Source organism: Myotis yumanensis, unplaced genomic scaffold (assembly GCF_028538775.1).
Source record: "Myotis yumanensis isolate MYYU_CA2020_CCGP unplaced genomic scaffold, mMyoYum1.0.hap1 SCAF_2, whole genome shotgun sequence".
In the NCBI taxonomy this organism is placed as follows: Eukaryota; Metazoa; Chordata; class Mammalia; order Chiroptera; family Vespertilionidae; genus Myotis; species Myotis yumanensis.
The window spans coordinates 91,173,984-91,200,113 of NW_027223753.1; the positions used below are offsets into that span (position 1 = coordinate 91,173,984).

The 26,130-nt window shown below is 42.1% G+C and overlaps 1 protein-coding gene across 5 annotated transcripts in view; it reads right to left on the reverse strand.

The window, feature by feature from the left end:
- FARS2 (phenylalanyl-tRNA synthetase 2, mitochondrial) overlaps window positions 1–26,130 on the reverse strand; it is a 540,234-nt gene that overhangs the window by 247,875 nt on the left and 266,229 nt on the right. The gene's annotated exons all lie outside the window — the stretch shown is intronic.

The following is a 26,130-nucleotide window of genomic DNA, read 5'->3' on the forward strand; positions in this document are numbered from 1 at the left end:
TATGAAAACCCTAAAATAACCGGGGAGAGTGGATCAAGAATCAGACAGAAAATTTCAGAAAAACTAAATCAAAGGATGCTAGAGAGATTCATCCCCAAAGTATAGAAAGACTAACATACCAACTAGCATTACCGATAGAGAAGTATGACTTCAACTCTTATAAGAGCAAGAATATGACCCTAACAAGACAGCCATGTAACACATTTCAGTTATTTCTTCAACAGGTCTAACAATGAGGGAGTACAGTCCTCAGGCCTACATGCAATAATAGATGTCTACATGCAGAGTTAGTATTACCACCTCAGTCAGGAAGGGTAGTAACACAGCTATGCCTCATAATAAACTTCCTTAAGGAGGAGGACTGATAAGCATATGTCTCAGCCCAAGTGCACAAGAAATCAATGTCAACAAGCTAGAGGAATGTGATGGCCACTGTAGGTGGATCAACAGTCAGAGTAGAGGAACTCTACACTCCACATGGAAACCACACTACAGGAGAAACAGCAGTGTCCAGTGTTGGTGCCTTGATATCACGGGTTGAGAATTAGTGATGCTGATTTTGGTTTTACTCTTATAGCTCTAACGAGCTCACATGCAATGCTCACTTTATCTGAACACAAAAAGATACAACTACAGAAGGGTGAGAACACTCTATGAGAATACAGATATTCTCTTATGTATTCACTAGTAGCCCGGTGCACAAAAATTTGTGCACTCAGGGGTGGGGGGTTAGGGGTGGGGCCAGACCCCTCAGCCTGACCTGTACCCTCTGTCATGTTCTGGGACCCCGGCCACTCCTGGCCTAAGCACAGGCCTACAGGCTTGGGGCAGCCTGGCTCCCGAGGCCCCATTTTATCAAGAGAACAAAGTCGGCGTTAGTTACAGCCCTCACCGAACCCAGTACAGAGCATCTGTGCGTACAACTGCCTCCTTCATGTGCCTGCTTCACCCTACTGAATTACTAACATCTTGAGGACATAGCTCTGTCTTATCCTGCTTCAACTTCAATGCCTGGCCTGGTGCCAGGGACCTGAGAGGGTTTGCTGAGTGAGTGAGTGAATAATGAGTGAGTGAATGAGTGAATGAATGAGCAAGTGAATGAGCAAGTAGCTACGGGGCGGGAACTTCTGCCGTGTTGCCATGGCAAGGCAAAGCGGCAGAAGATCCAGCCCCACTCCTGGCTGCCTGATGCCCACCCCGGGAAAGTTCCCGCCCTGCTCCCAGCGGCCCGGTGCCCCTCTCCTGGCTGCATACTGAATTACTAACATCTTGAGGACATAGCTCTGTCTTATCCTGCTTCAATTTCAGTGCCTGGCCTGGTGCCAGGGACCTGAGAGGGTTTGCTGAGTGAGTGAGTGAATAATGAGTGAGTGAATGAGTGAATGAATGAGTAAATGAATGAGCAAGTAGCTATGGGGCGGGAACTTCTGCCATGTTGCCATGGCAACGTGGCAGAAGTTCTGGCCCTTCTCCCCAATGCCTGATGCAAACCCCGGGAAGTTCCCACCCTGCTCCCAGCTACCAGGTGCCCCTCGCCCAGCTGCATAGTTCACGCAGGGAAAAGGCGGCCCGGGTTCTCCGCCTTTGCCCTGCCACCCAGCTCTTGCCTGCCGCCTGGGTTTCCGATCACTGTCAGCAGCAGGCGGCTTCTTCCGTCCTTCCCCTTTCGCCTCCCATCATTGTGCCTACGTATGCAAATTAACCGCCATCTTTGTTGGCAGTTAATTTGCATATTGCCCTGATTAGCCAATGGGAAGCGTAGTGGAGGTATGGTTAATTACCCTTTTTGTCTTTTGTTAGATTGGATAACACAGCTATCAAATTCATGATATTTCACATGAATGTAATACTCATATCTAATGGGTAGTTAATATTTAAATGTTGTGGATTTTTCCAGTAATGCCCTTGTAGCATTTTCCCCTTCAGTATTGGATCCAGTCTAGGATTACATTTTGCATTTAGATATAATGTCTCTTTCATCTCCGTTAATCTGGAGTAGCTCCTTAGCCTTTCTTGGTCTTGTAAGACATTGACATTTTGCAGAATCCTGACCAATTACTTTACAGAATGCTCCTCAATTTGACAATGTCTAATATTTCTTCAAGATTAGATTTAGGTTCTAGAACCCAACTGGAAAACTGGCATCACAAAAGTGATATGGTTTTCTTTTCCCCTCCTCTAGGCATCACAGCTGGAGACACATGGCACCAGGGATTCCAAAAACAACCCTTATGTCAGTTATTTCTTGCTGCATACACCTCTCCAAAACTCGGTGGTTTAAGACAAATATTCATTTAACTCAATAAGCTTAACTGGATTTACTCATGCATGTATGGTCAGCTGGCATTCACAGGTCTGGTGTTGGCTGCCTGTTGGCTAGACACTTTGGTTCTCTCTCATCAACAAGCTAGCTCAGGCTCATGCACGTGGTGGTGGTAAGGATCTAACTGCACTAAGAGGGCAAGTTTCAATGTACAAAGCTTTCAAGCTTCTGCATGCATCAAATTTACCACTATCCTTATTGGCCAAAGCGAACAAATCATATGGTGAAGTTACATTTAACAAGTAGAGAAAAAATAATGGTAAGGTTAGAATTGATGGCTATTTTTAAACCTACCACCACCATGGAAAACTGTTATTATCGCCCAGAGCTACTTTTCAAAAAATTTTCTCTCCTAATTATACCTTCATTATCAAATAAATTCCTTCTCCACTGTCTCAGTTGTTAAAAATCTGTCGAAAGCCACTATAGTAGCTTGTCTTGCAAAGTCTGCTTGACTACTTTTTTATCCTGATAATCATTTAATTTACTCAACAGATATTCACTGTGCTATATTTGTGAAAAAACCATTCAATATATGCTTCCAGATAAACAATTACATGAAGAAAGGAACTGGAAGAAAAAATTATCAGCTCACCATGTGTTGAAGAACATTAACTCATTTAATCCTCACATCAACTCTGTTAGGTCACTATTATTAGTTCCACTTGATAGATGACAAAACCAAAGTTGAGAGAGTTAACTAATTTGTCCATGATTACATAGCTACCCAGAAAAGCTCTGGCTGTGAGCTACAGAAAATCTTATTAAGAGCTGCCTGAGCCTAGCCGGCATGGCTCAGTTGTTGAGCGCGATCTATGAGGTCACAGTTCGATTCCTGGTCAGGGCACATGCCCGGATTGCAGGCTTGATCCCCAGTGTTAGGCGTGTAGGAAGCAGCTGATCAATGATTCTCTCTCATCACTGATGTTTCTCTGTTTCTTTCTCTCTCTCTCTCTCTTTCTCTCTCTCTGTTTTCCACCCTCTTCATCTCTAAAACCAATAAAAATATATGTGTTTTTTTAAAAAATAATTGCCTGAGTAATAGATGTTTCATTTCCATACAAGGTTCTCAAGGTGGCCGTTTCCATGTTCAGTACAACAGCTCATGGATGGCATCAAGGAGCCCTGTTTTTGTTTTTTCTCTTTTTGCTCCACCATCCTTAGTTTAGTTTTCATCCTTATTATAGTGACTTCATAACTGCAAATGGCCTATCCACCTGCTGTCATCACATTACAGGCAAGAGGAAGGAAGGAATGGTTCTAGTGGTTCTCATGCCTGTGCTTTCATAGGGAAACAAAAACTATCCCAAAGACCCCTAAACTTCCCCTTACATTTCACTGCCCAGAACTGTCACTTGGCTGCTCCTACATGCAAGGGAAAATGGGGCTGGGAATGGCATTGGGTTAGTCTAACAACTAATAAACGACAGATCTAGAATATGAGCCACATGTAGCTCTAGAGTTCATATTCTCAAGGAATGTTCACTTTAAGGTAGGCTGAACAAGAATGATTTGGAAGAATCAGGTGAGTATGGTCTACATGACATGTGGGGTTTAAAAAGGTAAAGATCGTCCAACAAGGGAGAAAAGTAAAAGCAAACATATGGAGGTAGAAACATGAAATGCAGTTAACCAAATTGGAATAGTACAGGGTAATTCAGACCTTTTGAAAATATAAAGGGAAGCCCTGCTCGGGTTGGTTGGAGTGTCCTCCCATTCACGAAAAAGTTCAATTCCAGGTCAGGGTACATACCCAGGTTGTGGGTTTGATCCCCAATCAAGGCGCATAAGTCAAGGGAAGCCACCAATTGATCTCCTCTCCTCTCCTCTCCTCTCTTCTCCTCTCCTCTCCTCTCCTCTCCTCTCTTCTCCTCTCCTCTCCTCCCCTCCCCTCCCCTCCTTCTCTCCCCCTTCCTCTCTAAAAATCAATAAAAACATAACCTCCGGTGATGATTTAAAAAAAAAAAGAAGAAAATATAAAGGGAATACTCATGCCTAGTTTAGCATTTACTAAGAGTTGAAAGCTAAATATATTTACTTGCATATAATCGACCAACAAGTTATATCCCACCTCTTATATCTCCCTTTGACTAGCCCTCGGAGTATAGATTTTATATCTTTTATCCCTTTACCTCCCATTTCAATCTAATATACCAGAACTCAAGAAAATTAAGCATGTTATGCAGTACATTGAAAATAAGTTCTCATTTAGCCAAAGTTAGCCTTGCCAACAGTTTACTAGCTTTAACCACTTTTTCATTTTTGAGATAGAAATTGCTTTCTTTGATTATTTGTTGCATTTTTTTAAATTGCATACAAAGCTTCAGGTAACAATACATCCCCCATATTTGCAGATGAGACTTTTTAAAAAACAAAATCTCTTTTTAAGTGCACAAAAGATGGTCATGAACTCAAGAATCACTTTCAACTAAATGTAGATTCTTCATACACCCATTTTCATAAGATGAGTTATGTCCATAATAGGTATTTAAGGAAACTGTCAAATGCTGTATAGAGTTGTTAGTGTTGGGGTACGTTTTTATTTGCTTTAAATGTATCATTAAGTTTCCCTATTTACAAGAACTATCAAAACAGGGCCACAAGCAAAACACTAACTAGAATTGAGCAGTCTTTTAGGAAAAAAAGAGCAGAAGTAGACAGAAGGTAAGTAAGTTCTCTGAGCCAAAAAGATAGGAGTATTGCCTTTAGGTGACAGGGTCAACACCGCTCTTTGACAGATACCACTGGCCCTTTATTACTCTGACTCCATTTGCCATGAAACACAGATTTGCAGAGTAGGTTCCAACTTGAGAGAGTCACTTGGGCCAGCCCCTCGCTACAGAAGGGAAGGCCCCCTGGCTACAATACTTGAATAAGCAGCTTGAAGGAATGCTTTCTTCCTTTCTGCATGTGGAAGAACCCAAAACCCACTGATGCACCTTTCCAACATCTTAACCCACAGCAAAAACTCCTGAGGTATTAAGTTAGATGTTTTTCTTTCTTTCTTTCCGTTATGAAACCAAGGAATAATACTTGCCGCCTTGTAGCCTGAAAAAGTATGCTTTCATACCTCAATTAGAAAAATCGCTGTCCAAAATAAAAGTTAATAGTGCTCTATTTCTTGTCACACTGTAATCATTTTTTAACCATGAAAGGAACTTAATTTAGAGTAAGTAATGCCACTGTCACTTAAATATATGAATGATAAAAGAAATGTCAGCTGTTCTAATTCCATAATTCCCAAGTAATGACAATTAATGAAATACTCTTTACTAGTGGGAGTTGTTTTAAGCAGTAGATAAAGGAGACAGTGAGCCTTTTAAGATTTACTTTCAAAACCAAATTGCATTTCTCTTCATCATTATCCAAACTATAATTAAAAGATGACATTTAAAACAAACAAAAAATCAAACTGCATCCCACCCCAAAGGAAAAGCAGCAGAGAAGCAGCAACTCTCAACCGCCACTGCGAGTGAGTGGACAGACTCCAGATAAATTCCTGTCTACAACTTCCAGCTTCTGTGCCGCATCTGTCAATCTGGACCATCACTCCCACTTGTCAATACTCAAAAAGCTGGATAATATGATCATTGAGTATCATTGGATTGATATTAATTGGCTTGTTTCACTGCCATGGAAACATTCTTTGACCTTCCCAAAAAGAAGACAAATCAATAGGAATACCTGTAAAGACTTCTGTTTACTTCCTCAGTTTGCTCCAATAGTCTAAAATTTATTGTTACACACTTGTGGCCTTTACTACTTTAGCAACTACCTACACTGAGAGAAAAGCTATTCTTTGTTAGCCCAAACACACAATTCAGTGGCCTACATGACCTCTTGGCTGAAGCCAAGTTAATTATCAATACACGAGAAAAAATTTCTAAGCAAAAGTTAAATAGCTTGATCCAATCTATTCCCAAATATCTTAAGGACAAACTAACCAAAACTTTTTTGGCAAACTCTTTGAATCACTTTTTCTTCCTTATTTTAAACCTTAGCCCCCTGGTTCTCTGTCCCCCTCACTGGTAGGCCTACAATTTTCTTTACAGGACTTAACCTTCTAACAGAGTGTTTGCTAATAGAGGCCCCACGAAGCCAAAGTAATCAGGGGTTAATTGGAGGCTTGGTGTCAGTGTCTACTCTAGAATTCTTCATGGCCTGAGCCTCTCAGGTGTGTGCAACTACTCATAACAAAACCTGAAAAAGCATGGACTGCAGTCCTAAAAGGCACTGTTCATTCACTCTGTAAGGAAAGGTACACAGTCGGTGACATTATAAAATGTCACCTGGTGTTTTTCCACTGTAGGAAAACCAAGGATAGAATAGTAATTCAATTGAAACAATAATAAGCCTCTAATAACATAAAGAATACATTGGATTGATTTTTCTTCTATCAAGATATGATATATACCAATCCAGAAGTTTTCAGTGATAAAAAAAAAAAAAAAGAGAGAGAGATACAGTCAAAACAGTCACCAGAAGGCCAATCCTTCTTTAACCCAAAAAGTCAAAAGCAAGTCTGCCAGATGTCCTTCAACAAGTGAATGGGTAAACGAATTGTGGGACATCCACGTGGTGGGAATGCTATCCCAGGCAATACTGACAGATGCAGCAATCTGGAAGAATCTGCAGTGTATCAAGCTCAGTGAAAAACACAAATTCCAAAAGGTTATATACTGAATGATTTTATTTCTATAACATTTTGAAATGACAAAATTTTAGACTTAGAAAATAGACTAATGACTGCTAGAGGTTAGGTACAGCAGAGGGATGGATACAGCTTTTAAACAACAGCATGAAGGATCATTGTGGTGCTGAACTACAAAATAGTTCAGTGGTGAATACGTAGTAACATTGCATAGACATGAAAAAATTGTATACAACTAAATACAGACACAGAAAAACGAATTAAAGTAAAACTGGGGACTCTGCAAAAGATCAATGGATTGTGTCCATGTCAAGAACCTGGTGTGACACTGTGCTAGAGTCTGGCAAAATGTCACCATTGGGGCACACGGGATAAAGTGCACATAAGATTTCTCTGTTCTTACAACTGTATATGAATCTACAATGACACAAAAAATTTTCAATTAAAAATAAAAAATCAACTGCAGCTCTACACACTTGTGATAGGCAAATCCTGACCTCCCCATGGTAAACCCTCCTTACAAGGTTGCCTATAGTTCTGAAAAGTCAGTAGACAGAAATTCTCCCCAGAACCCTGCAGACTCTCCTGGCAGGGGCATGTCAGAGCACCACTCTGTAATTCCCCTCTCATTCTTTATCCAGGCTTCCCTTTCCCAACCTGCCTGGGTAACATCAAATTTTTACTTCTATACCAGTGGTTCTCAACCTTCCTAATGCCGCGACCCTTTAATATAGTTCCTCATGTTGTGGTTACAGTTCCCCAACCATAAAATTATTTTCGTTGCTACTTCATAACTGTAATTTTGCTACTGTTATGAATCGTAATGTAAATATCTGATATGCAGGATGTATTTTCATTGTTACAAATTGAACATAATTAAAGCATAGTGATTAATCACAAAAACAATATGTAATTATATATGTGTTTTCCGATGGTCTTAGGCGACCCCTGTGAAAGGGTCGTTCGATCCCCAAAGAGGTCTCGACCCACAGGTTGAGAACCGCTGTTTATACCAAGACACGTTAATAAATCGGTACTTTTAAATTTGATAAGTAGTATTATTGAATCCCTGAATGAAGATAGTTTATGCCTTTTGTCCAATGTAAATCAGAGCTCTCTTGGGAATGCGCTCTTGGCCCACCCCCGTTCTTTTTCTGAACATGCCTAGGCTCTCAGAACTTGACAGAGAAGAGGGGACAGGCAGGGAACAAACCTACTTTCTGGGTCACGGCAGTTCCTATGTACAGAGAGTTCTTTTGTGAGGGTTCCACTTGCTGGGGAGAATGTGGAAGCTGGCCGAGATAAATCTCCCAGTAAGTAGAGGCTGGGTGTTCCTTTCCTTCAAATTCCCCAGGAGAGTGTGTTCCCAAAAGACAAGGAAACCCTGGCCCTTGTGTATTCCACAAAGGCCTGTTGATTGGCACTGCCCAGAGGCTCCCCCACACCCGTCTGGGAACACCTCCTGCGCTGTGGTAGTGCACTGAGATCTCAGGCCAGTGGCAGATGGCTGCTGCTAGCTTACTGGCTTGTTTCCTTCCTCAGAGGAAAACAAGCTGCAACCTTTTCTTATGCAGTTAGCTTAATCACACACTATTAAGCTAAAGAATAGAGAGGGTAAGAGCACTGACTCTGGATCAGACTACCTTAGCTGGTGACCTTGGGCGCGTTATTTAACCTCTCTCTGACTCAAGTTCCCTATCTGTAAAGTGAGGACAATTAACAGTACCTACCTCATGGAGCCACTGTAAGGCTTAAGTAAGTTATTACAGGCAATGGGGTCAGAAGAAGGTCTGGAACCAAGGAAAGATTCCACGAAAGCTTGTTATGATCAATATACAGTCCGGGGAGATATAGAAGCAATGAACATACTCCAATTTGAACTTGTGATTTGCCACTGAGCCCTCATTGTGAACAAATAGTTCATACCATCTACACTAATAAAAGAGAAGCATGCAAATTGGTGTCACTCTGTTACACTCACCAGCCAATCAGAGCAACTATGCAAGTTAACCCAACAAAGATGGCGGTTAATTTGCATATGCAGGCGAGGAGCGAAGACTGAAGGCTCCGGCCGGAGTGAAGACTGAACACTGAAGATTGAAGACTGAAGAGGCTTGGCTTCTCTGCTGTGGCCAGACCAAAGGCCTGGGTCCCAGGTGCCGGAGGAAAACCGGTGCCATCGGCCAGGGGAAGGAAGGTCTATTGCACGAAACTTCGTGCAACGGGCTTCTAGTATACTAATAAACCCTCTCATAGGTATCATTGTTGTTTCAAAAGAAGTGAATGTGAAATAGAATGTTAAATGGAATACTTCCCATTGTCAGTAATAATAGCTACAAAAGATAGATGTTGGATATGCTGTGAGATAGTGAGATGAATTTGCTCACCAACCCCTCCACACTACTTATATTAGTAATGGCTAAGAACCACTGTGTTCCTAGAGATATAAACTCTCTGGAGGCTGCCTTTCCCTCCTTCCTAGAGAAGACAAGGAGTGACTCCCCATCAAGGAAGTTGGCAGGGGAGTGGGGGGTAGGAAACCATCTAGACAACTTGTCATGTGTCTCCTTGGACTGGGGGGAGAGGGAGCTAGAGAATACCCCTCATCCAAACTTGAAAACTCTAAAGGCTGAAGACTAGATGGAAAAAGCTGTAGCAATGGAGCAGAAAACAGGATAACAGAAGGAGAATTGTGAGTTTTCTGCAGCCTGGATGGGCATTCACCAGAAAGCAGCTGGCTGTGAGTACCTTGAGAAGCACCCACCCACAGGTATTCCACAGTGGATGAGTGGATCTCGACAGAAAGAACTTATAAATATATCATAGAATACAGAGACCCTGGGGTGAGGCCCACCCATCAGATATGACATCACCCATTCCTGGGGCCTTTGGTCAAACATCATTAGTGGTAAAACTCTAAGAAAACCACAAGCCCTAGCCAGTTTGATTCAGTGAATAGAACGTCGGCCTGAAGACTGAAGGGTCCCAGGTTTGACTCTGGTCAAAGACACATGCCTGGGTTGTGGGTTCGATCCCCAGTAGGGGGCACACAGGAGGTAGCCAATCAATAAGTCTCTTTCATTATTGCTGTTTCTATCTCTCTCTCCCTCTCCCTTCCCCTCTGAAATCAGTAGAAATATTTTTTAAAAAAAAGAGAGAGAGAAAGGAAGAGAAGAGAAGACCACAAAAGTACCCTCATGAGAAAAATGTTAGCATCTGGATATTGGTCACCCAGAAGTCATTAATGCCAGATTCCATCTCTACCAGTGAAAGAAATCCTTTGCTCCCCCTTACCTAACTTCCCTCCTCCCTACCTAACCCTTGTTACCCCTTGCTCCCTGCTCCACTATTGCACTACAAGCTTTCAAGACTGTACCCTTTTCTGAAGATAGAGATGGGAGCTTTGCCATTAGACTGGACTGCGCTTGAAAATGACCTGGAAAGCTATGGGGCTGCTTGGAATTTCACTCTGGATGAGGAGGAATGATTAGGCTGAACTTGGTGAAGGCAGTGGTGTGGAAAATAAAACTATTTTAGTAGTTTACCTCTACTGAGTCCAGCTCATCAAATGCAATGTTATGAATATGTTTTACTTTAACCTTTCTTCTCCCTCCCCTCTTCCTTTGTGCTTCCCACAATCCTACACCCACTCTTGCCTCCTCCTTATGCCTCTGCATAACAAATAAATACTTGAAATATTTAACTATTTTACTCCTCACCCAAGTTAAAGTGGCATATAATGTTAAACTAAGTAGAAATGATGGGGAATAGCAAAAGGCAACAGAAAAATAGATTAAATGTGATCAATTTCCCCATTCTTATTCCCTTTTTCCCCAATGTTGAATCTTGCATAAAATTCATCCATTTAGTCAAGAAAATGGCTCACTCTTCCCAAGCATCTCCAATGCATCTTTTAACCATGGCTATGGAATAAAGGAGGTAAAACAGATGGAGGGGAACTTAAAAGGACATTGGAATAGAGTTGGATAAAAATAAGATATCAGTTGGCAAAGCTAAAAACACAATTCCACGGGTCTAAGCACATGAAACTTCTATAACATAATGTGTTAATCAGACAGACCAAATTGGTAGAGTTTATCTTGGGACAATAATACAGACTATCACTTTCATCAACCAACTTTGCCAGTTCATATCTGGGCCAGTAAGAATAATCTATGTGGGAGAAAAATGCTATGTGAAAACCAAAACCTGCTTCAATCTCATCTTCCTGGTAAGGAAGGCAAGTGTGTGTCCCTACCCTAAATGTAGAGACTGGGGGTCATGTGATTGTGCTCTTGGTAATGGAATCTAACCAGAAAGACTGAGCCCCTCCCAGACTTGACTCTTAGAGACCGTCCAGTTCTCTTTCTTGGCCTGCTGCAGGAACCTTGGCAGCCACAAGTCCCAGATGTTATAATTGTGGATGGAGGACTCTACTCTGTCTCTATCCGATTGTGAAATAAACTTTCAAAGGATTAAGCTACTGAGATTTCAGAGGACTCTTCTGTTAGCAGAGCATGGCCTATCCTATCCTGCATATTAATCAGCCCTAACATTTTGATATGCTAGGAAAATTGCGACTTACTTTAGAGTTACATAACTTCTGATTGGTACCAGACTCTTAGGATCAATGCCGCTTTTAGTTGTCCTAATAAAATAATTTTGCTAACTCATTAGAAACATTGCATATAAGCTCTTGGGGAGAAGATTTATAGAGAGTAGGCCACATATTCTTAATAATAATTTTTTAAATTATTATTAAGAAAATTATGTTCCTCTACTGTGCAAAGTTTCAGCAAGCAAGAATTTTGCGAAAACATATTTTAAAAAATCCTTGAATGCCTAAGACACTAAACACTAAAACACATAAGCCAGAGAGACTGTGCAATCATGAGTTACAAAAGTCTCCATAAATTAAGACTGACAATCAGCACTGGTCTAGCCTGTGTTAGACCTATGGTCAGGTCTTGGTCAAAATACTCAGAAAGCTTCCCAACTTTATATTTCTCCGTTTAAGCAGGAGCTTTCTATTTCAGGGTGAAAACAAAGGGAACACTGGTGTGCATTCATCTGACAGCCATGTAGCGAGCACTACCCAAGTGCACCTCAACACTGTCTGCAGTGTAAGAGAAAGGGGAATGGAGCAGAGCCTGCCTCTCCTGTCATAAATCCATAATCAAGTGGCTTTATAAGACAGTCCCATACATTTGTAGTAGGAAAAGATCAACATCACATGTTGAACATTGCTTCCCAACATTAGTGTCGAATGTCAACTGTTATTCCGATTATAATATCAACATATATTAATGTTAGTGAATCCGAATATTTTGAACGTCCTGTAGGATTTTGGTTGGTTACTGAATGATGGATTTCCCCTGAAATCTCAGTAGCTTAATCCATTTTAATGTTATTAAATGTTAATGCTCAAAAATTTCCCACTGCCTGTCATCAACAAAACCCAAACCTTAGAAGGAAACCAAGATGGCGGCATAGGTAAACACCGGAAATTGCTGCCTCACACAACCACTTCAAAAATACAACTAAAAGACAAAACGGACATCATCCAGAACCACAGGAAGGCTGGCTGAGTGGAAATTCTACAACTAGAAGGAAAGAGAAAAGCACATTGAGACTCAGAGGAGGTGCGGTAGTAAAGTGCAGAGGTACGGAGGCGCACGCGGAAAGGGCTGGCAGCTGAGGACACGGTTGTCTTTTTTAATCGGGAGGGAGACACAAGCTCCCAACTGCTCTGAACTCCAGTTCCGGGCGAGTCTCTGGGGACCCAGACTCATACGGGGAGAAACTGAACTGTCTAGCATCCGGCAGAACTCGAGGGTGGCTTTCTCTCAGAGGTGCTTGCAGTGGTTACAGCGGGACACTGAGACCCGGGGCTTCTCCCACCAGGGCTGAGGATCAGCCATAGCTGTTTGCTCCGCCCTGTTGATTCCGAGACCCCGCCCCACCCAAGCTGTGTGCAGAGGCTTTTGCATATGAAAGGGCCTGGCCCTTTGCAATCTAAAATTACCTAAAAAACTGCAGCTGGGTCAGAGAGACCCAGAACATCCAAAAGAAACCCCAAGGCCCCACAGCAGCTTGCATTGCTTCACAGCTGGGCCTCATCTGGGCACCTCCAAACCCCAAACAAAGAAGAGGAATCTGAAGATCTCTCCATAGCTCCTGCTGGGTAGCCTCAGGAAGAGGCTAAATTAGCACCTCCTTAGAGATCCAAGAGCCAGTGTACCCAGTGGTCAGAGTGGGACCATCCAGATTACAACTCCTCAGATCCATAAGGGACACTCAGGGGGCAGACTCAGTGAGCACCAAAGCCCCACTGAAGCAAGTCTTGCCCCATAAGGGGGTCTCCAGAACAAAAGTTCTTCCACCCCAGACACAGCTGATTCTCAGAGCCAATTGGCCTGGAGGTCAATTCCTCCCAGTGATACCTACAACAATCAAGGCTTAACTACAACAAGACTGTGCACAAAGCCCACAAAGGGGTGCACCAAGAGTGTCCACCTCAGATAATTGGGGAGGCTGAGCCACTGGGCCCTATAGGACACCTAGCACACAAAGCCACTCTATCAATACAGGGAACCAGCCAAAATACGGAGACAAAGAAACAGGTCACAAATGACAGAAATGGAGGAAAGCAAACTACTGGATATAGAGTTCAAAACCATGGTTATAAGGTTTTTCAAGAATTTTCTAGAAACCGCCGATAAATTTAGTGAGATCCTCAATAAATCTAGTGAGACCCTCGAGGATATGAAAAAGGACCAACTAGAAATTAAGCATACACTGACTGAAATAAAGAATATTATACAGAGATCCAACAGCAGAATAGGGGATCGCAAGAATCAAGTCAAAGATTTGAAATACGAAGAAGCAAAAAACACCCAACCAGAAAAACAAAAAGAAAAAAGAATCCAAAAATATGAAGGTAGTGTAAGGAGCCTCTGGGACAACTTCAAGTGTACCAACATCTGAATTATGGGGGTGCCAGAAGAAGAGGGAGAGCAAGATATTGAAAGTGTATTTGAAGAAATAATGACAGAAAACTTTTCCTACATATTGCATTTCTTTCACAAATTACCTGGTGAAAGAAATAGATTTACAAGTCCAGGAAGCACAGAGAACCCCAAACAAAAGGAATCCAAAGAGGACCACACCAAGACACATCATAATTAAAATGCCAAGAGCAAAAGACAAAGAGAGAATCTTAAAAGCAGCAAGAGAAAAACAGTCAGTTACCTACAAGGGAGTACCCATAGGACTGTCAGCTGATTTCTCAACAGAAACTATGCAGGCCAGAAGGGAGTGGCAAGAAATATTCAAAGTGATGAATAGCAAGAACCTACAACCAAGATTACTCTATGCAACAAAGCTATCATTTAGAATTGAAGGTCAGATAAAGAGCTTCACAGATAAGGAAAAGCTAAAGGAGTTCATCACCACCAAACCAGTATTATATGAAATGCTGAAAGGTATCCTTTAAGGAGAGGAAGAAGAAGAATAAGGTAAAGATAAAAATTATGAACAACAAATACATATCTATCAATAAGTGAATCTAAAAATCAAGTGAATAAATAATCTGATGAACAGAGTAAACTGGTGAATATAATAGAATCAGGGGCATAGAAAGGGAGTGGGCTGACAATTCTCGGAGGGAAAGGAGTGTGGGGGGTGCGGGAAGAGACTGGAAAAAAATCGTACACCTATGGATGAGGACAGTTCGGGGATAAGGGCAGAGGGTAGGGTGGGAACTGGGTGGAGGGGAGCTATGGGGGGAAAAAGAGGAACAACTGTAATAATCTGAACAATAAAGATTTAATTAAAAAAATAAGAAGACAAAATAAGGAAATAAAAGGGCAAGGAAAAAGTAAAACAAAACAAAACAAAAGAAAACAAAAAAACCCCAAACCTTAGTCATCAGGGTCTTCTTTAAGCCTCTAGGAACTGGTCATTTCAAAAAATGTTTATTTTAAAAATAAAGAGAGAGAAGCAAACAAAATGGAAAGCCAAAAATAATTACAAAGAGAAAGAAAGAATTTCTAAGAATTCCTAAGAGTATGTAAAAAAAAGCTTCTAAGAACCAGAGCTCACCTTTGATGTGATTTTATCAGGAAAGAAGTCAAGACTACCACTCTTGTTGTTAAATAAAACCTATCAAAAGAAAGCCTACCCCGATTTCCTTGGGGGTAGTAGCCAAATCCATCATTCAGTAAACAACCAAAATCAAACAAGACATTCAAAATATTCTGATTCACTAACACACATGTATGCTCATATTTTTTCATTTTCAATTTTAATAAATTTACCATATATTTTAAATCAATATTTAACTCCCTTTTGGGGCTGTATTTCTCTGAGAACTTATCCCCCATGTGCTATCTATTCTTAGAGACTCCAAGGATAATTGGAAAAATATGGCTTCATCATTTTTCACTCATCGAACTGGCAAACATTTCAGTATGACATTTTAATATTTTTGGTCACTGAGGGTAGCACAGAAGTGAAAACACTGCGAATGGGGGAAACTATGGTATTTTTGTTCCACGCTCAAGCCTCGCCCAGCACACAATTTCCAAAATCATGACTCCTTTTCTTCAGCGGGTCAACATGTTAAAAGCTCTCCTTGACCTGCTTCTAGCTTATTTTACTTCTTGTCTCTGGATAAGCTTCTTCAAAGCTTCTACACTCATTGTTTCCATGTTCTCAACTCTTACTCTATTTACTCGTCAGTACATAACTGTATCTGCCTGTACCACACCATTCCATTAATATTACTTTCACATGCATTGACAAGAGCCCCTATCTGCCAAAATCAAAGCTGTCTCCTACATCCAATTGTCTTAGGCTGCTACCCATAAATTAGGTGGTTTATAAAAAACACAACTTATTTCTCACAGTTCTAGAAGCTGGGAAGTCCAAGGTCAAGTCCCTGGCAAATTCAATGTCTGGTGAGGGCTTGCTTCCTGCTTCAAAGGCCCGCCCGCCCCCTTCTTTTTTAAATGTATCCACACATAACAGAGGGGCAGGAAATTCTCTGGGGTCTCTTTTATTACAGCACTAATGCCATTCAAGAAGGCAAAGCTTAATCACTTCCCAAAAGCCACACCTCCTAATACCATCACACTGGGTGTTAGGATTTCAACATGTGAATTTGGGGGCTATAAACATTTAGTCTATAACACAGATTTGATAGCAAATTTGCTGCTTCTGACACTGAGGATAACATCCTTCTTTTAGAACTGCTACACATTCATCCCTTGCAATAGGGGCTTTCTGAGGTTTTGCTCAGACAAGTCATAGCTCATACACCCAATGAGAATGTGCTAGCAAACTTCTTGCTTATTCAAGGTTACAGCCTGGTCACCATCTATTCATAATTTTTGGAAAAATTTTGCCAGTATGCTTTTCATTTGACATAGAATTCTGTGTGTTATGCACTATACCATGTATTATTATATCAACATTTTATAAGTAAAATTTTACATTAAAGTAATCATTCTTATTTTGTGCAAAAAATGGTTCCTTAATAAGTTGCAAGTATTATATCAGTTCACATTAATTTGAAAATCTTCTACACATCCAACAAAATTACAAGTGCTGATATTACAACTGCTACAAATTCTTAGATTTTAATAGGAATTAGTTTTGTTACTAATATTAACAAAGTAGAAATTAATTTTAATAGGAGTTATCAGTTATATAATTATTTTTAAAATATCAAATAATTATGAAAATATTTCTTGCATGATGCCAAACAGATATTATTATTAACAGAAGTATATTTTTCATATTAACTATAATAAAAATTAGTTATCTTTTATTGAATCAATTATGGCCATATAGCAGATTGGCAATACAGGCAGTCTTCAGTTAAATCAGACTCGATGTACGTCATTTCGTGGTTACATTGCCATCTCCCATTTATTTATATAAAAAAAAGTTCCATCATTTTGACATATGTACATATGTGCTTTATGTTTTTTATTATTTATTTACCACAAGGTCAGGAATTATCTTTCTTTTAAATTTTTTTTTACTCTTTCACTTCATTACTGCTGTGTATGTGCTCCATGTGAGTGACGTAGGGGCTTATGTAGGTGGGTTCCGACTTACGGCAAAAATCGCATTACATAGCACCGTAGGAACAGATCTCCAATGTAACCCAAGGACCTACTGTAATGTCATTTCATATAATGTTGATGAGACAAAAAAATCGATTCCCAACCAGGGCCACTGTCTATGGAGTTTGCACATTCTCCCCACCTTTGCATGGGTTCTCTCCAGTGGCTCCGATTGCCTCCCACATCCTGGAGATGTGCACATTAGGTGAACTGGCCTGCCTACGCTGCCCCCGTCTGCGAGTGTGGGGTGTGGGACGCACTAGGAAGGAAGGGCGTCCTGTGCAGGGTGGACCTCCTTGCACCCTGAGCTGCTGGGATGGGCTCCAGCCACCTGCAACCCTGAACTGGAATAAGCAAGTAGGAAAATAATCTTTCTTGTTTTTATTCACCTTTCATAAATGTATGTATAGCTCACATTTATTTCAATGTTTAATATTAAAAGTGTTTGGAGTCTTTATTTAGAAGTTTGTTGATGTTTTGTAAATAGAAATATGGTGTAGGAACTTAACTCTTGTTTGTATCAATTAACCTATGGCAAAATTGGCTTCATTATATGTCTTTTTGCTTATTTTAATAGAAATGATTAGTTATACAATGATTAAAAATTATCAAATAATTATTGAAATATATTTCCTGTATAATGCCAACACTGGTATTACTAGTAATAGAAATGTACTTTTAATATTAATTATAATAAAAATAACTGATCTTTTATGGAATCAAGTAGAGGCCCAACGCACGAAATTCGTGTGAGAGTAGGCCTTCCTTCCCTGGGCTGCCAGCACCAGCTTCCCTCTGGTCACTGGCAGGCACTTGGGACCCGGGCTTTCTTCACAGCCCCGGCTTCATCCAGAAGGTCGCCTGGAGGACATCTGGTCTAATTAGCACATTACACTTTTATTATTATAGATTATAGCCATACTGCAGGTTTTTGAATAATGCCATTTTGTACAATTTTGATGAGAAAAAATAACTGATTCCCAGATGTAGTTTCCCAGAACCTAACAATGACATTAAGTGAGGACATACTGTATACTTTTCTATATTATGAAATCAACTATAAATATATCTATTCATATATTTTCCTCTGGTCCATCTTTAAATGTTGATCCTACTCAGGCAATCATTTCTGCCTCCTATGCTTCTCTTCTGTATTCTCTGTAGGTGATTACATAGAGTCCCATTGTTTATCCACCACCAGGTCACTCCCAAATCTCTCTCTCTTTCCAGAGCTTCAGATTTATATACATGAACATCTTCTGAATGTGCCACAACAAAGCCACATTAACATTTCTAAAACTGAACTCACTGTTATCTTCCCGAATGCATAGCCTACTTCTCCAAAACTCAAAATCTCACTTTGTGACACAACTACTCACCAGTCACTCAAGACAGAATCCTAAGAGTCACCCTTGACTCCTTGCTCCAATACACCAATTCCTAATCTCCACAGTTACTGCCACTGCTCTTGTGCAACCCTCATATTTGATGCCCTGGATACTGCAACTGCCTTCAGGCCAGTATCTGAGCCTCCATTCCAGAGCCAGGGATACCATTATCCACTTAGCCCAGAGCTAACTAAAATGCAAGCATGACCTGTGACTGCTGTTTAAAGTTCTCCAGTTTAAATAGTTAAAGACATAGCTTCTTCAGAATAGCACCCGGCCAGTGTGGCTCAGTGGTTGAGCATCGACCCATGAACCAGGAGGTCACGGATCAATTCCAGGTCAGGGCACATGCCCAGGATGCAGGTGCGATCCCCATTAGGAGTGCTGCAGGAGGAAGCCGATCGATGATTCTCTCTCATCTTTGATTTTTCTATTTCTCTCTCCCTCTCCCTTCCTCTCTGAAATCAATCCTATATAATAAAAGGGTAATATGCAAATTGACTCTAACGGCGAAATGACCAAGAACGACTGGTCACTATGACATGCACTAACCACCAGGGGGAAGACATTCAACATAGAAGCTGCCCCCTGGTGGTGAGTGCGCTTCCACAGGGGGAGCTCTGTTCAGCCGAAAGCCTGGCTGACGGCTGCGAGCCAATAATTGGACATCCCCCAAGGGCTCCTAGGCTGCCAGAGGGATGTCTGACTGCCACCTTAGGCCCAATCCCCTGGGGAGCAGGCCTAAGCTGGCAGGTGGACATCCCCTGAGGGGTTCTGGACCGCGAGAGGGCACAGGCCTGGCTGAGGGAACCCTCCAAGTGCACGGATTTTCATGCACCAGATATATAGTAAAAATATCTATATTTTACTATATAGATATAGTAAAAATATCCTATCTAATAAAAGAGAAACATGGTAATTAGTCATACATCCGCTACCCTTCCCATTGGCTAATCAGGGCGATATGCAAATTAACTGCCAGCCAAGATGGCGGCCGGCAGCCATGCACTGAAGCAAACAGGGGGGCTTGCTTGCTCCAGTGACGGCGGACTCCAACGTTCCCCGCCTGACTTGCCGGCCTCTCAGCTGCAACTCTAAGCAACTATGTTGCAAATATAGAAGCTAAACAAAACCTCAGAAACCTGCTTTCAGCAGCCGAGGCCTCAGAGCTAAAGCTGGCCCAGAATAAAAAAAAAAAAAAGAAAAAAAAGGAGCAGTTGGGAGCTTCAGTCACCCGCCAGCCTGAAAACGGCCCTCAGCGCCTCAGCCAGACTGGCCAGGGACCCCAGTGGCGACCCCCACCCTGATCCAGGACACCCTTCAGGGCAAACCAGCCAGCCCCCACCCGTGCACCAGGCCTCTATTCTATATAGTAAAAGGGTAATATGCCTCCCAGCACCGGGATCAGCGGAGCCACGAGGCCTCCCGGCACCGGGATCAGCGTGACAGGGGGCAGCGCCCAAACCCCCTGATCACCCTGCTGCTCTGTGTGTAACAGGGGGCAGGGCCACTACCTCCCTATCCGCCCTGCTCTGCTCGTGACAGGGGAAGGTGCCCCAACCTCCTGATCAGCCCTGCTCTGTGCCTGATGGGGGGAGCTCCCCAACCCCCTGATCGCCCTGCGGCTCTGTGTGTGACAGGGTGCAGTGCCCCAACCCCCTGATTGGCCCTGCTCTGTGGGTGATAGAGGGCGGTGCCGCAACCCCTCGCCCCCCCCACCACGGGCCCTGCTCTGTGTGTGACGGGATAGAGCCATAACCTCCCCTGAGTGTGACAGTGGCGGTGCCCCAACCCCCTGATCAGCCCTGCTCTGTGTGTGACAGGGTGCGGCGCCCCAACTCCTCCCCCCCCATGGGCCCTGCTCTGTGTGTGACGGGGTAGAGCCATAACCTCCCCATCGGCCCTGCCCTGAGTGTGACAGTGGCGGCGCCCCAACCCCCTGATCGGCCCTGCTCTGTGGGTGATAGAGGGCGGCACCCCAACCCCCTGATCTGCCCTGCTCTGTGTGTGACAGGGGGCAGTGCCCCAACTCCCCTATCCGCCCTACTCTGTGAGTGACAGGGGGGAGCTCCTCAACCGCCTGATGGGCCCTGCTCTGTGCGTGACAGGGGGGAGTTCCTCAACCCCCTGATCGGCCCTTCTCTGTGTGTGACAGGGTACGGAGCCCCAACCCCCCTGATGGGCCCTGCTCTGTGCATGACAGGGAGCAACGCCCCAACCCCCTGATCGGCCCTGCTCTGTGTGTGACAGGGGGTGGCGCCGCAACTTCCCTATCGACCCTGCCTTGAGTGTGACAGGGGGCGGTGCGCCAACCCCCCAATCAGCTGTCCCCTGAGCGTGACTAGGGGTGGCATCACAACCTCCCGATCCGCCCTGCTCTGTGCATGACAGGGGGAAGCGCCGCAACTCCCCAATCGGCCCTGCTCTGAGCCCAACCAGGGGCTGCACCTAGGGATTGGGCCTGCCCTCTGCCACCCGGGAGCATGCCTAAGCCAGCAGGTCATTATCTCCTGAGGGGTCCCAGACTGCGAGAGGGCACAGGACGGGCTGAGGGACCCTCCCTACCCCCCGAGTGCACAAATTTTTGTGCACCGGGCCTCTAGTCTATATATATAAGAGCCAAGCGACCAGAATGCCAGAATGACCGGTCACTATGACATGCACTGCGGCGGCCAACCAGCCCAATCAGCCCCCGCCCCGCAAACCGCCCGCGGCCCCTCTACCCAGCTGACCCCATCCTCGATCACCCCCCCACCCCAATTGGGGGCAGGGCCGGGCAACCTCCCATCGGCTCCCCGCCCTGGCCAGCCCGGCCCCGATAAGGCCCCAATTGGGGGCGGGGGCGGGGCCGGTGGCCAACCTCCTGCATCCCCTCTCCCCCACCGGCCCCCCCTCCAATCAGCCCCATTGGGGCAGATTGGCTGGACCCCACCCGTGCACGAATTCGTGCACCGGGCCTCTAGTATTAAAGAAAAACAAGAACAGCACTAACGACTCTCCACACCCTGATTCCTGCCACCCTCTGCAGCCTCAACTCCTGGCACATCTTCCTTATAAGTTATGCCCTAGAACAGCCCCATCCAAGAGAAACAGTACACAAGCCAGATATGTAATTTTAAATTTTCTAGTAGCCACATAAAAAAGGTGAAATAAATTATATTAACATATTTTACTTAACCTAATACATCGAAAATATTCCTTTGTCATATAATCAATATTTTAAAAGTATTACAGAGATAGTTTACATTCCTATTTTGAATTAAGTCTTTAAAAGTTGGAATACATTTTACACTTAAACCTCAGTTTGAATTAGCTACATTTTGAGCTGCATTTGAACATATGGCTGTGGCTAGCATGTTAAACAGCAAAGACCCAGTACTAATAAGATTCTTCATACATCTCCCCATACTCTTTTACGCTTTTGTTCTTTTTTCCAAACTTATTCCTATTCATATTTTGAAATTCAGATCACACAGCCCTTCTTACCTCCTCACCTGTGACAAGTACACGCTCATATTTCATTAGCTGCTTCGCTTGTGTGTTCCACCATCACAACACATCCCAATACACACTGAACTCATCTCTCTATGTCTGTCTCCAATGCTAGAACTCTAGTTCCTCCAAAGAAAAATCCTACCAAACCTACCCACTTTTATATCTCAAGCACCTTGCAAAATGTTTGTGTACTACAGCAAACAATTAAATCTTTGTTGAATTAAAAAAAAATCAGAATAGCATGTGTACCACTGAAATGAGCTGTCAGTTTAAATTCTGGGTTCCTCAGTAAACATTTCATATCCTTGGTTAACAACAACAACAAATGCAAAGATATACTGCAAATATACCTAATCCTTTTTTTGGTTTTGTTTCAGTGCAGAGTTTACTTATGAAAACATTGTACCTGTGTCATAGCTTGAGCAGAATAAAGAAATTTAAACTTTGAAGTTATAAGGGATCTTAGATATGATCTAGTTATTTTACAAATGAAGAAAAAATAGGTAAAAGTGTTTAAACAATGAATATAAATTTACAAAAGTAGCTAACGGAAAACTAGCACCATAACCACGTGCCTAGATCCCTGTAGGTTTCCTTTATACTACTCTGCTTGTGTGGTTTGTCAACTATTCACATTAATCAATGTGTAATTAAACACACTTATAATTAGAGAAAACTTGTACAGTTGAAAATCTAGTTGTTTGTTATTACTGATGTAGTACCTTTCAAGATGGCATGGCAGAAAATATACCACTTAATACATATTCCTTTGCTTCTCCTTCTGTTCATGCCACAGTTCCATAGAGCCGTATGACTAGTTCTAGCCAAAGAAACATGTGCAGAAGCAGCACATGTCACCTCTGGGGTGTAACATACTTTTCTCCCGTGACCCTAGAACCAGTATCAAGATGTCACTGTTACAGGCTGCAATAGGCCTGCTATGCCAAGTTGCCAAATGGAGGGGTAGGCCTCCACAAGAACAAGAAATAAACTTTGGTCCTGCTAAGTATCTGAGATTTTCAGGTTGTTTTTCAATAGCAGAAGTTCATGCTAAATTACCCTAAATAATAACTAACAGAAACCTAAATTACATATCTAAGGAAGTATACCTTGAAATAGAGTACCATGGCAAATGAATTTAATAATGCTAAAGACAAACCTACTTTTGACATTTTGTTATTTTTAGCTTAAAATGACATAATCAACTACACATTAAATTGCAGATGTATCAGGTATAAAATCTTGTTAAAGACGTAAATTGTCAATGTAGAAAACACACAGACAAAATCAAATGCTGAATCAAGATTTTAGTACAGATTACTTTTTCTAAAACTGGCAACGTCCTCATGAAATGGCCATACCAGCCTACGGCCCTGAGCCAGGACCTAGAGTTTTCCTTTCACACTGAGATGGTTCCAGGAGGAACTCTTATTGGCATTATGGAACGTCAAGAAGGCTTCTCTCATCACCCCTGAGAGCACTGCTGCATCACCTTCTTTCTGAAACTATAAAAAGTTTTTATTTACCACTGTCAGAAGTTACCTCTTATGAATTCTACTAGTCGTAATCATTTCCCTATCTATACATGTATTACAATATATCATTAATTAAAGGCCGCAGATGCCATTTGGGGGAGAATTAATGAATCTCCTGACTGTGCATATAAGGATGTCAGTATAAGATTGCATTGAAGCATCTGGAAAGAGTTAGTTAACATCAGAATTTTAGAAAAAAATACTAATTTTTTTAAAAGGCAGAGCTGCTCACGGTGATAGTTATTTTGCAAACTGAAAGCATGATTGCCTTGTGTTTCAGCCAGAAGAGTGTCAGCCAACTGTGGCATGAGTTTCCTGAATGTCTGAATTTTAAATTCATACAGAAAAACTTTAGACATATAGAAGAGATTATCATAGATGCTTAGACTTATAAATGCTGCTATGCTTTTCTAAGTAATGAATTAAACTAGATAATTCCCAATTATTATTACAGAGTAACTATGCAAGGCAAGGCTATCCACATCTCTGAGATTATCAGGATTTTGGTCATGTTAATGTTCCCCTAAAGTACATTTCCTTGCATTAAAAATGTGTACTTGGTTGGAAAGAATTTTATTATAATTCACACAACTTGTTTTAACTAAATGGTTGGCAGACTGCAGATTACTTGTGCTTCATTTAAGAATATGGCTGAATGCATTAGAATTTGCAATACACAGAATTTTCTAAACATCAAAATATATCTGGGACATTCATAGATTTACTTTACCTAATATTTTCCCCTTTCCCTCATTTCTATTATTATGGGTGTTTTTCTGTTTGTTTGTTTTACTGTAGGGTGTGTTTTCCTGTAAGCATCCTCATAACTTCTGTGTAACTTGGGAGAACACACATAACCAAATAAAGAGAGAAATGATCACATCTGACTTATCAATAGAGTTTTTAAAAATCTAAAATATACCTCACAGAAGCATTTCTTCTTGATTCTTAGAATTGCTAACAGTTTCTAAAGCCTTTCCCATCCTGGGGACCTGGAGGGACCCTCACTGGCACCTAAGTGACAACTTAAGTAACAGCAATAAGCCCTGAGGACTCAGTGTTCATTGTTTATGGCTGAGGTCTGCTGAAATAGACTGGTACAACAAACTATTTAATGAATAGTAGTTATTATGACAATCATTATCATTCGCATCAACCTAGTCAACCCATCGCCTCCCTAGACAGACAGAAGAGGTTCCTGGAACAGAAGTTCAATAGCAAAAGCCAGAAGTGTAGAGCGGGTTGCAGCACCAAAAAATAAGACAGATAAGCCCTGGATGGAATTTCAGAATCACATACAAACACATTACACAGCTCTTCCCTAGCTAACTCCCATTCATTCTTCAACCTTAGGCTAAAAATCACCTTTCAGGATGCCTTCCATGACCCTCTTACATTAGGATAGGATGCATTCCCTTTCCAATACTTCCACATAACTTTGTATTAACCTTGCTGTATCAGTTATTCACTCAAAAATTGTTAATTGAGCCCTTACTATAGGCCAGGAACTACTCCAGGTAATATGAACACAACATGAACATAATTCTAATGCTTTTCTCAGAGTTCCAATCTCAGTTAATGATCTCACCACTTGACCAAATGCCCCAAATCTATCTTGACTCTTCCTTCCCATCCGTTTCACATTAAACGAGGTTCTAAGCCTTGCTAATTCTGACCTCTCTCCACCCAAACCACCACTGCCTACCTAGCACAGCTGTCTGCCCTCTCCCCTGGAAACTATTCCCACAACCTCCAGTCCCTATCCTTTGCAACCCAACCTACACACCTACAACTGGAGCTCCTAGAATGAAAATCAGATCGTCATGCTCTCATGTCAAATATGTCTAGAGTTTCCCCAATGTATCTGGTGATTTCCCTTGGTTCCCATATTCTCCCATGTACCTTGAACTTCTGCTATATTAAACTATTTGCAGTTTCCTACATATGTTCTACTTTTTTACACCTAACATGGTCCCTAGCACTTACTACATGCTTAATACATATATATTGATTACAAGAATGAACAAATAAAGGTATTCATATTTGTATGCTTACTAGGCCTTCTGTTTGAATTGTCATTTGTCTCCAATTCTCAACATCTTCATCACATTGCATTCCAAATGCCTAGCACAGCATCTGCAACCTAGGAAATGCTAAGTAGTGTTTTTGGAATGGACAAATAATTGATGGACAAATCATCTCCCTTAGCTTAGGACACAAAGTGGAATACAAGCAAGTAGAGAGCAATGGTTTTCCCTTTCATAAGGAATCCCAAAAGCCTTTGCTGTTTCCTTCAGGAACATGAACTATGCAGGTCTTGAGAGGTAAAATCAGAATAACCTATGAGAGCAACCCTGGGAGGAGACATGCCCTTCTTTTTTCATTTTGATTTTAATTCAGCAGATATTGATTGAGGTACTGTAAAGGTAGCACCACATGATGGAAACAGAATTGCCCTGGGAGTCAGAGGACCTGAAGTGAATTCTAGTACTGATTCTACCTCTAATAAGCTGTGTGACTTGGATCCCGCTGTATCAGAAGCCAGCCCACCCCATGGACCTCCTATTTATGTAAGCAATTGAAGTCCCTTTTTCTGCTTTAGTTG